At 36.5% G+C, this 11,150-nt stretch overlaps 1 pseudogene; it reads left to right on the top strand.

Annotated features, from left to right (window-relative positions):
- The first annotated feature begins 2,740 nt into the window (after positions 1–2,740).
- On the top strand, positions 2,741–4,871 carry LOC142644654 (pentatricopeptide repeat-containing protein At4g13650-like; annotated as a pseudogene).
- The last annotated feature ends 6,279 nt before the right edge of the window (positions 4,872–11,150 follow it).

Here is an 11,150-nt window from a genome sequence, read left to right as displayed (position 1 = left end):
AAAACCCGCATGGGGCGAAGCAGGGAGGGGCGGGTCAAGCAGGGCGAGGAAAAATTGCCATCCCTAGGCAGTATCATTAGAGCTTCTGGAGCCCCTTCGCTTTGATCCAATTTACAATTGCTTTTGGCATTAGGAACTCATTCTTCCCCATTGAGATTTGTAGTTGTGTTGAACTGTGATGTATTTGATTTCTTTGCCTTCCATGGCGGAATCGAAAAAACCCTAAAATCCAATCAGGTTCCAAGAGAAAAAATAAAAAATAAAAAGAAAGAAAGTGAAGGAACGAATCCTAATTTTGGAATCCAAATTTTATTTAAATGATTTTTCTTATTTTCTTTTAATTCCAATTTTGGCAAAATGGCATTGTAGATACTCGATTTTGCACTCATGATTTAATTAAAGAGAATGACTAGAATGACCATCCATGTACCCTAAAAATCATAATTGCATTACATGCATCAATTTGTTCTCGCATTACGTGCATCAATTTGTTTTTGCATTACATGCATCAATTCATTCATTGCATATCATAAAAATGATCTTGAGATTCTAACGGCCGCAACGGTGTGTCTAGTTTCCAAATCGAACCATCGGATCGAAAGATATCGCATAATCAAGTTTACATGGTCAACATGCATTATGTCTAAGTAGAGTCAACCACACATGATTAATTTAAATTAATTCTGATTGTTTAAACAATTAAAATTCATTAAATATTTTTGTGATTGGTTGACAATTGGTGTTTAAAATAGGGATGCATGCACAGGAATAAAAAGGATGATTGGATAACAATAAAATTGTGGATAATTTGAATCTTATCAAGATTTATTTTAAGGTATTTATCTACAAGATCATTGTTTCCAAAAAGTCTAAATTATCCAGAAAAGAGATAAAAATCATAGATTAATGATGAAAACACGTCTAGGTACAAGGATAGGATAAAAAAACCCTAGAAAGAGAGTCCAAAACGCACCCGAACACGAAAGTGTGTTCGGCATCCAAGAGCACCATTCGGCACTTTTGGTGTGCTGAATTGGCTCCTTTTGGGCTTTGGCCCAACTCCCTTTGAGTGATGATAAGGTACACCTTTTTCGATCTTTTCGCAGAAGGATGAGTCCTGATTTGCGTTCTACGTGTTGAAGCTATTTTTTAGAGTCTTCTAGCCTCTATAAATAGAGTCTGGATCTCATAATTCAAAAACTTCTTTAGGTGCTCTGAGAGGCATACATTTTTAGGCTCTCAAAGATAATTGAATAAATTTCTTTGAACCCTAAATATCCTCTCAAGAACAAGGAGTAGTCATGCAAGAGGTTGTTTTCAATCACCCTTTTTTTTTTTATGCTTCTTGTTTATGATGATGCATGCTTTCCTTTTTCCCTAATATGAATTGTTAACCATTGCTTAGATGATCTTGATTTTTTTTATAATCTCTTTCTTGTTTCAAAGATCTGCATATAACTAATTCCTTTTTTTAAATAAAAAAAGATCTGCATTTTCTTAGATGTAGATCCAAAATTCTTCTTTAAATAAGAATGGATCTGCATCTTCCTTAGATGCAGATCTGAATTTTTCTCAAATTAAAAATTGATTTGTATCTTTCTTAGATATAGATCTGATTTTTCTTTAACATATGCAGATTTTGAAACAAGGAAGAAGATTATGCATGATTGTGCTTATGGTTGTTTGTTTTATTTAATTCATGTAGCATAAATTTATGTTATGAGTGAAATTCTCTTCATAAAAAAAAAATTTATATTTTTAACATATAAAAACAGATCTGATTTTTTTTATTATCAAAAACCTTTTTTTTTTATCATCACAAAACAGATCTGATCTTCTACAAACTTAAAACCATTTTTCTTCATGTTAAAATAGACCTGATTTTTTTTTTTTACAAACTAAAATAAAAAAATTTTAAATCACCAAAACAAATCTGAATTTTTCTCTCCAAAAAACCATTTTCTAATTACAAAACAGATCTGACATTTTTGACAAATAAAAATCAATCTTTTTTTAATAAAAATAGATCTTAATTTTTTTTAACACAGAAGATGATGCATTCATAAAATAAATTTGTGTGATTTAATTTTGTTCATGTGTTTAACATATTATTCATGTCATGCATAAAAATAGTACATTGTTTACAAGAGTCTAGAAGGCCAGACTCTGTCTAGGCGGAATGGGTGCCTAACACATTCTCATTCCGTAACTTAGCCTTTGAATTTAGTGTCTTTGGATAGGTAGACCTAGACTTTATCTTTGTTTTTATTTTGGTTAGATTGTAACTATGACAAAAAGTCATGTAATTATTTGTAACTAGGACCCAAAGCCATGTAATTTTCAATTTTTCAAACATGTATTTTATTTAATCAATGATAGAGGAACAATTTAGTTATGTATTTGTATTTGTATTTTTTCTTTTGCTTTTTTGTATAAAAAAAAAAGGTGGCAACTTTATACCTGTTACCCAAAAAGAGAGGTGCCCTAAAAAGCACTCCAAAAATCTCTCTTTTTTGAGAGGCACTTTTGAGGTCTCTTGCAAAAACTGAGAGTTAGAGGACTAAAATGAAAAAAAAATTAAAAGTTAGAAGGTCAATTTTGATTTTTTATTTTTTTACTTATTAGTTTTAGTTTTTTTCACTTCAGTCCTCAGTCTCGCAATTTTTGTGAGAGGCTTGGAAAGTGCCTTAATGCTGGCGGAGGCCCTTAATTGGTCCACCCAACATGTAGGACAAAATAGTAGGCCAGGCCAGGCCGAAGTCTCAAATGAGCCCAATGCCTGAACTAACATTTTATTAGCAACTTTAACATCCAGCTCTTTATAAACATGCTAAAAAATAAAAACAACCCTACGTGATTCATGATCTTAAAGCAGATTAAGAGAATCCCATTTGCTATTCTGCAATTCAAAAACGTTTCCATTACATCACAACGTTATTGTCCAAGCGTTGACCCATATGACAACTCCAAACTCTTAAGCAACTATCTGAAATCCAGAAGGATTAAAGATGCAGAGAACCTGTTCGACAATATGCCTGACAGAGATGTTGTCTCCTATTCTATAATGATTCATGGCTATGCTAAATATGGGTTCCACAAAAAATCCATTGATTTATATTCCCATATGCGAATTTCTGGTTTGGCTCCGAATTCTTTCACCATTGTTGGGGTGCTTGTTGGCACTGCAGGCTTGCAAAGCTTGGTGCTTGGACAATCCATTCATGGCCTGGTTGTTAAAACTAGGTTAGAGTCTGATATGATTGTAGGTACGGCTATATTAGATATGTATGCTAAATGTGGAAGTATGATTAATTCATATATAGTATTTGAGGGAATGAAGAACCCGGGTTTGATTTCCTGCAATGCAGTGGTAGCCAGGTTTGTACGTAATGGACTCTTTGAAGAGGGCCTTGTGTTGTTTAACCAGTTCCGGAAGTTTGGTTTGGTACCTAATGTCGCTTCGATGTTAATTCTTATGAAGGGTTGCATTGGTTTGGAGTCACAAAGGCTTTGTGAATGTGTTCATGGCTTCATTGTTAAAGTTCCTCTTGTTTTGGATGTATCCATCAATAATTCAGTTCTTGATATGTACTCAAGTTTGTTGGATTTAGATGCTGCAGCTAAAATATTTGATGAGATGGAATGCAAAAATGTTATCAGTTGGACAACAATGATAGGTTTGTTGATTGATCTTGAATATGCCTCTGATGCACTAGAGCTTTTCAGCAGAATTAGGTATGGTGGGATCAGTCACGACACAGTGGTTATCATGAATCTCATTTCAGCTTGTGCAATCATTGGGGATTTGAAGAGAGGCAGAAAAATCCATGCTCAAGCTGTTGTTTGTGGATTTGGTTCTGAGCTCACTCTTGTGAACTCTCTAATTGCAATGTATTCCTGGTGTGGTGACTTGAATTCTTCTAGAACTGTTTTTGATCAAACATCTCAAAAGAGTTCAGTTTCATGGACAGCTATGATTTTGGGCTACGCACAGAATGGACGCCCAAGAGAGGCTTTGAATCTCTTAGTTGAAGTTAGACTAGAGGAAAACTTTTTCCTTCATCCAACAATGTCGGTTAGTGCTTTAACTACTTCTGGTGGACTTGCTGCTTTAGAACTCTGCCAGCAGCTCCACTGTTTTGCTTGTGAGGCTGGTGTCTCCTCGCATAGACCGGTTCAGAACAGTTTCATATGAACATACTCAAAGTGTGGGACTGTGGAACTTGCTCACACTGTTTTTAAGGAGATGGGTTATCTTCGAGATGTAATCTCTTGGAATGCAATTATAAATGGGTATGGGATCAATGGTAATGGAGATCATGCAATTGCTCTCTACTATGAGATGAGGAGTTGTGAAGAAGGTCCTGATAGTGCAACCTACCAGAGCATTTTGAGTGCTTGCAGTCATGCAGGTTTAGTGGACAATGGTCTACTGATATTCAATCAAATGTTGGAAGAGAATAAAATAAGGCCAAGCCGAGAGCATTCTGGGTGTGTAGTTGACTTGCTTTCAAGAGCAGGCTGCTTGCCTGATGCAATTGTGTTTGCCAGAAAATTTTTGGATGGAACAGGTCCAAATGTTTGGAGAGCTTTGCTTAGTGGATGTCTTCTTCATGGCAATGTAGGGCTTGCAGAACTTGCAGCGAGCAGGACATTTGAGCAAGATCCAGAAGGATCCGACCAAGTTGTGCTTCTTTCAGACGTGCATGCATCAGTTGGTAGGTTTCAGGAAGCTGAATCATTGAGGTCGAGTCTGAAGATGAAGGGGTTATTAAAAAATCCTGGGATCAGCTTGCTGAATGGGATTCCATATGATTTTGGATGAGAATTTTTAAGCTTTGCTAAAAGGTGATCTTGTGTGTTAGCGCTAGACTATCACATTCCTAATGAAGAAAACCTGCACAACAGTCTGATATGGGAAAGAATTAAGAAATGGAGATAAATTAATTTTATGTGCTATGTTGACAGTATTACATCAAAGATCAAACCTGACAATATCATGTCTTTGTCTACGACTTGAAAGCCAGAACATCATTAAATTGACAGGCAAGTGGATTGATCAAATTATAACAAAGCTAGACTTTTTTGAAAAAACTAATGCATAGGCAATGGGTGACTCAATTGATAGAGTGCTAGCTTAACTTTTTTTTAAACTGTTAGTAGTTACAAGGTTTTCCATCGTTTTAGGATTATGTATATGTTCTCAACATTGACATGCTAGTAGTGAGACTTCACAGCCATAACTAAGTGTAGGTTTCCAAGTGTAACCCTGTGTCTTGTATTTGAAGATTCTGCCTGTTATTTACCAAGGCAAGTGCTTGATTTTTTATGTACACTAGGTCATGCGAAATAGAAAATTTCTGTTTCAAGATATGTTATGCATAATGTTGGTAAAACTCATCCATTGTTATAATATATTTGGCGTATAGGTTTTTCTAAAGTGTAATCACCATATTTTCTCTTCTTTGTAAAAGTAAACAATGTTAACTACCTTTGTGCCATTATAAATGTAATTTAGAGTTATGCAACCACATCTTTCAATTACAAAAACTTTTTCCCCCGTAATCACAGACAATTCTATCATGATTTGAGTGACCCAATATGGGTTAAATGATTAGGATTTCTGCGAGGTATGGTTTGAAGTCAACTAGGCCTTTGTTGACATAACTTGCATCCATAGCTTACAGCAAGCCTTATTATCCCATAAACACCTGAGTGGGATGTGCAAAAACTCAATGAAATTTTTGAATTGGAATCTGTGGAAATAACTAGAAGAATACCTCTTCCTATGAGTCACTAGGAAGATAAACTACTTTGGGTGCTGAATAAGAAAGGAGCCTTTTTCAGTTAAATCAGCTTATGGGGCCAGTCAAAGCCACAGGTTCAATTATAATAATATGGAGGTATGTAAACTCTTTTTGAAATCAAAGTTACACAAACGGCTTAAATTTATTTTTGTGGAGATTTGTAATGAATATTTTGCCAACCAGAGCTTGCTTGAAGGAGGGAGGTATTGATGGTGTTCTCTATTGTCCTCTTCGTGGCACTGGGGAGGAAATGTCTGCACTTGTTCCGCTACTTTCGTTTGGCTGAAGCAGTTTTATTTTTTTTAGATTGGGGCCTTCCTATGAATTTTTTTCACTTTGATTCTCATATGGGTTAGTATTGTATCTTTTAATACCTTTTTGATGATAACGGTTGCTGGAGCCTAGTCATTGTGACCCCTTCGTGCGGAGGCACCCCTTCTCCCAAAGTTACCGGGCTATTTTGCCAATTGCCATGTTATTTAGTGGGATTTTTATTGCACCTGTAGGCTTTTGGTATGTTGGACTAAAGCATTCCTAAAGATCAATCCATCCTTATGACTGATAGATTTTAGCTCAATATGGAGTTAAGAAACAAAGTGATATTTTCAAAAGGGAAAATGTAAACCCAAGGGGTTGGAATAGTTGGTTGGGCTCTCGGTCTCAAGGTGCTTGTACTGGGCTTGACTAGGTGTGCTTCCTAGTTCGAGTCCTGCTACCTGCACTTTGAAAAGAATTTCCTGAGTTAGCACTTTACCCTTTCGTGGGCCCACCCAGTGCGAACAGTAATAATCTCTGGTTGAAAATTTTAAAGAACACTGTGGGAAACCAAAAAAAAAAAAAAAGGGGAAAATGTAACAGAGATGATAGTTAGAAATCAATCTATTTAATGTTCTTCATAGTGAGGTGGGATATGGATCCAATTGTCCTTGGAGTGAGGCAATTGACCGTCACGTAGTCACTATGGTTAAGACCACCACAAGCAACTTTAAAATTTCACTAGTTTTTGGCGCCGTTTATGCTCCCTTGCTGTTGATGAAGCCATTGCTATCAGGTGGGCTCTAGAGTCTAGAGTTAGCAGAACATCAACAACTCCAAAGAATCATTGTGGAGTCTTTAACTCTAAAGCGGGTGTAGAGTCCCTCGAGAGAAGATTAACAAGCTTGCCTTGGGAGCTCTAGACCTCAATGAGAAATGTCTCGCAACTATGGAGTTTGAGAAGGTTTCCTTATGCTGGACTAATGGGGAAGTAAACACTGCAGCTCACCTTCTAGGTGAATGATCTCTTCAATGTAATTCTTTTAGTTTTTTCCCTTCTCTATCCTTACCCCAATTGGTACACATGTATTACGGTTTAAAGAGGGGTGTTTGTATACTATTTGAGTACCAAAAACCAAAACATGTTGAACATAACTTGTTTCTGACCCGACCTGACCCGAAAAATACCTGACTCGAAGCCGATTTTTTGACCTGAAGTAAAAATGGGTTAACCCGTGACCCAACCCGATTTTTTGTGGGTCAACCCGACCCGACAAGGATAACCTGTGACCTGACATATTAAAAAAAATTCACTAAAAAAATATTTAGACTACGTCTTCATACTAGGTGCATAAAACACAAAGCACCCGAATCAATAGCCAATAAATTATAGATATAGACAACAGACAAGATAAGACAATAGCTTCACATTTAATTTGACTATTTGAGTTTCACAACTAATAAAACTTCACAAACATAAGAGAATGAAACAAGACAAGACAATTATTAAAAAAAAAATCTCATTCAATTTGATTAGTTAACTAGCGTACTCCAAAGTCAAAGGTACGATCACAAAAGTGAAACGTAGTTCCTCTGCTCTTGTCTCTTGCGCCTCTGCCTTTCTTTTTACACTTTCACACCTTTGACATTTCACACATTTGCTACTCTGGTCTATGACATGTAGGTTTTTATTTTTATTTTTTTTTTGTGGAAATGATATTACTAGTGATGTAAACTTAAGATGGTTAGATGGTTTGCTAGCTTACTTGTTTTGTTTGTTTGTTTTGAGATCTTTTTTTATTTTTTTTGAAATTATAAATTTATAATTATATACATTTTGACAATAAACTATTAACATTAAAAACTTTTTCTATTATAAATTTATAAATATAAATAATTTTTATCATATTCAAAACTGTATAACTAAAAAGATATTAAAAAGTGACATTTAGTACCTTTATTTTCTTAATTAATTTTATTTATTCTTTATTCATTCTCTTGGCTGTGTAGTACTACTTGAATGACATCAAATCGGTGGCGAAGAATGATGTTATCCAAAGATTTTGGACAGAGTATCTTGAGCCGCAGATCCGGGCAGCCTATTGTCGATTCAAGCAGTTTCTGCGATCACAATAGTCATGGCTTAAGATGAGCTATAAATGCGTATCTTTTTTTTTTTTTTTTTTGAAAGGCACAAAATACAATGAGCTAGAAGTGGCACCCCAGTTCATTTATTCGAGTTTCTTACAAGTTCTCGAAAATTTCTGACTTTAATTAATTAGAAGCAAGTTGAGGACTATGGAAGAGTCTGATAGCTACAAGTCCATTTTTCTTAGTTTGTGACCAAAAATCTTTTCCTGTAGGCTGTAGCAAACAAATAATCCCAAGTGACTAGGCTAGGCAGCATCAATGACTAATGAATGATAACAAAACTCACCAAGGCTCATAGATATCCCACCCAGCTTTTTTTTTTTTTTTTGAGAACAAGATAGAAAAGATATCCACACAGCTAAAGCACCACACATGGTGGAAAATTATTGGGCAAAATGGATATAAAAAAAAAGACAAACTTAGATATAATTCCTTAGATGATATAATTCGTTCTCTAATTGAAATCAACCACATGGAGTATTGACCAATGCATCATTGTCTTTTCTAAGAAAAATTAGTTTAACATAAAATTCGTTAGAGATTAGTACATGCTACTATATAATTGACTTCAATTGGTAGAACATAAGGTATAACACTTAAAGAATTGTACTTAAATTTTATCCTAATAGCATTCAAAATACATAATCATACACAAAGATAATGCTTGGTTTTATCTCTTTCTTGTGCATGACCTAAAATCAATTATACTGCAAGTTGCCCTCATTTCACCGTCTTCTTAGCCATCCAGCTAGTCCATTGTCCCATCTACATCAGCTTTACAAACACTAGAACATTCCATGAATTTCTAAGCCTTCCCTCTCATTCTGCTTCAACTTGTTCTAATAATAGACCTTTCATTTATGGTGTTTATTGGCTATATATACTCTAGTAAGCCCTTGTTACTCCTCACCGACTTTTCATTTTGTATGTAACCTAAGCATGAGGACAGCAGATATTCTTGCATCCAACTGGAACTACATTTGGGCTTTCTTTATCTTGCTCCTAAAGTCCCTACAAGTTACTGGTTTTTTCTCTCTGATAGAGGGAAAAACCTTCTCCAGCCTTATTCTTCTTGTTCTTTCTGCAGCCATTTCTTTCATTCTTATATTTGTTGCTCTTCTAATTGACGTGCTAGTCATACTTCATTCTAATGCCAGTCATGCTGGTTTCAAGATCAGCAATGGAAAACAGAATTGCACTGGAGGCATTTGTTGGCACATTGTTCATGATTATCATTGATGATGCCAAAAATCATCCGTGCCTCACGTGCTTTAAGCAAGACTTGCACAACACGGGGAAGAAGAATAACCTAAGAAGGGTACCGGTGTGGTACTAACCGAAGATCCTCCGACGGTCAATTTAGAGAAATCTCTTGTTCACAACTCCAGAATGCTAGAACTAGGGTGGATTAAGCATACCTTAGTTTGTGAGGGTTTTGGGATTATTATAGTAGCATAGGGTTGACATTCGTTTCCTAACTTAAAAGATCTTTCCTTGTAGGAGAGATCTTCTTTAATTTGCGCATCTTGTGGAATCCTTTCCTTGTAGGAGTTTTTTTGGTTAGGATTTATTGTGGGGCACAAGATATTTCCTTATGTATTCATATGTGGAACTCAAGTAAAAAAAATATGCTGGACTCGTCAAGAGTTTGTCTTGCCCCCGTCAACTTCAGGTCATCAGCTTGTCATTTCGTCTATGTCTTATGGCCGTCACATAAAGGTATCAAGGATCTTGAGGCACACCCATCAGCTTTGGGATGAACCCGTCAGCTTTATGGTGCCGTTTTAGAATCCCTTATCAATTGCCCCCTACTCCATAATCCCGTTAGCTTTAGCTAATGGGTTGTGGACTTTGATTTGCCCTTCTTTTATCACAAATACATTTTTCAAGGAAATGAGCATTTATTGTTTGATTCCTTAAGCAACCATTATTAAATGTCAGGACACGTGGCTCAAGCTAGTTGGCCTCGCTTTTGGACGAAGGTGTCACTTCGTCTTCCATGCACCTTTTACCCTATATATACTTCACCCCCTCTCCTCATTCTTCTTATTTCAACCTTACTGATTTGAGAGAGAAAGCTCGTCATTTTTCTTTCATCATCCTACTGATCTCGTCGCTTTTGCTAAGGTCGTCACTCTCCAAGGGACCATCTACTAACCTTCGTAAGTCTTCCCCTCCTTTTATTTCATTTTACATTTTGTTTTTTATAGTTTAGTCATTACCTCTCTAGAGAGGCCGTCAACTTAGGTTCTTAGAACACCTCCGTCACTTGTAGGTGTAGATGTCTAGAGAAGTGATGAGTGAGTAGTCATCAGTCCGTGAAGGAGTGGGCTACGACGAAGTCTTCCAATCAGGTCATGAGCCTGATGAGGCTTCTCCTGGTCCTCAAAAAGGGAGCCGTCAGCCCATTCTCCTGACGTAGAATAAGAGAGTTACGATGGAGAGGTAGATGAAGGAGAAGAGGGAGAAGAGGATGACGAGAACGAGGTTGAGGGTGATGAGAGGGCTATCGAAGGAGATAGTTTAGGAAGCCCAGATGGCCATACCCGTTCGTTTATCTAGCCCAAGATATGGACCGTCAATGATTTCAGGTCGAAGATGACACTTAATATTTTTAAGGACCTAAGGGATCGTTACCAAATCCCAAAAGATATTCCCATCTGTCTCCTTGAGAAGTTTGAGAAGTGTTATTCGAGGAAAACCGCAGACGTCGACATGTATAATGCCATGTTTGCTACCGGGCTGAGGCTGCTGCTGACAGCGTTACACTGTCAGTTGGCAAATTTTTTGGGAATATCTGTTAACCAGATAGCTCCCAATACTTGGAGGATTTTTATTGGGGCGGAAATCCATTGGGGTCGTCGTAGCGGCGAAAATCGTCAAGTTACATTGGACGAGTACTTCTGGTGCTATCATCCTTAGCACATTACTTCGTCC

This window comes from Castanea sativa, chromosome 7 (assembly GCF_040712315.1).
Source record: "Castanea sativa cultivar Marrone di Chiusa Pesio chromosome 7, ASM4071231v1".
Lineage (NCBI taxonomy): Eukaryota > Viridiplantae > Streptophyta > Magnoliopsida > Fagales > Fagaceae > Castanea > Castanea sativa.
The sequence above is the reverse complement of the archived record's forward strand: the minus strand, read 5'-3'. Positions and strand labels throughout refer to the sequence as shown.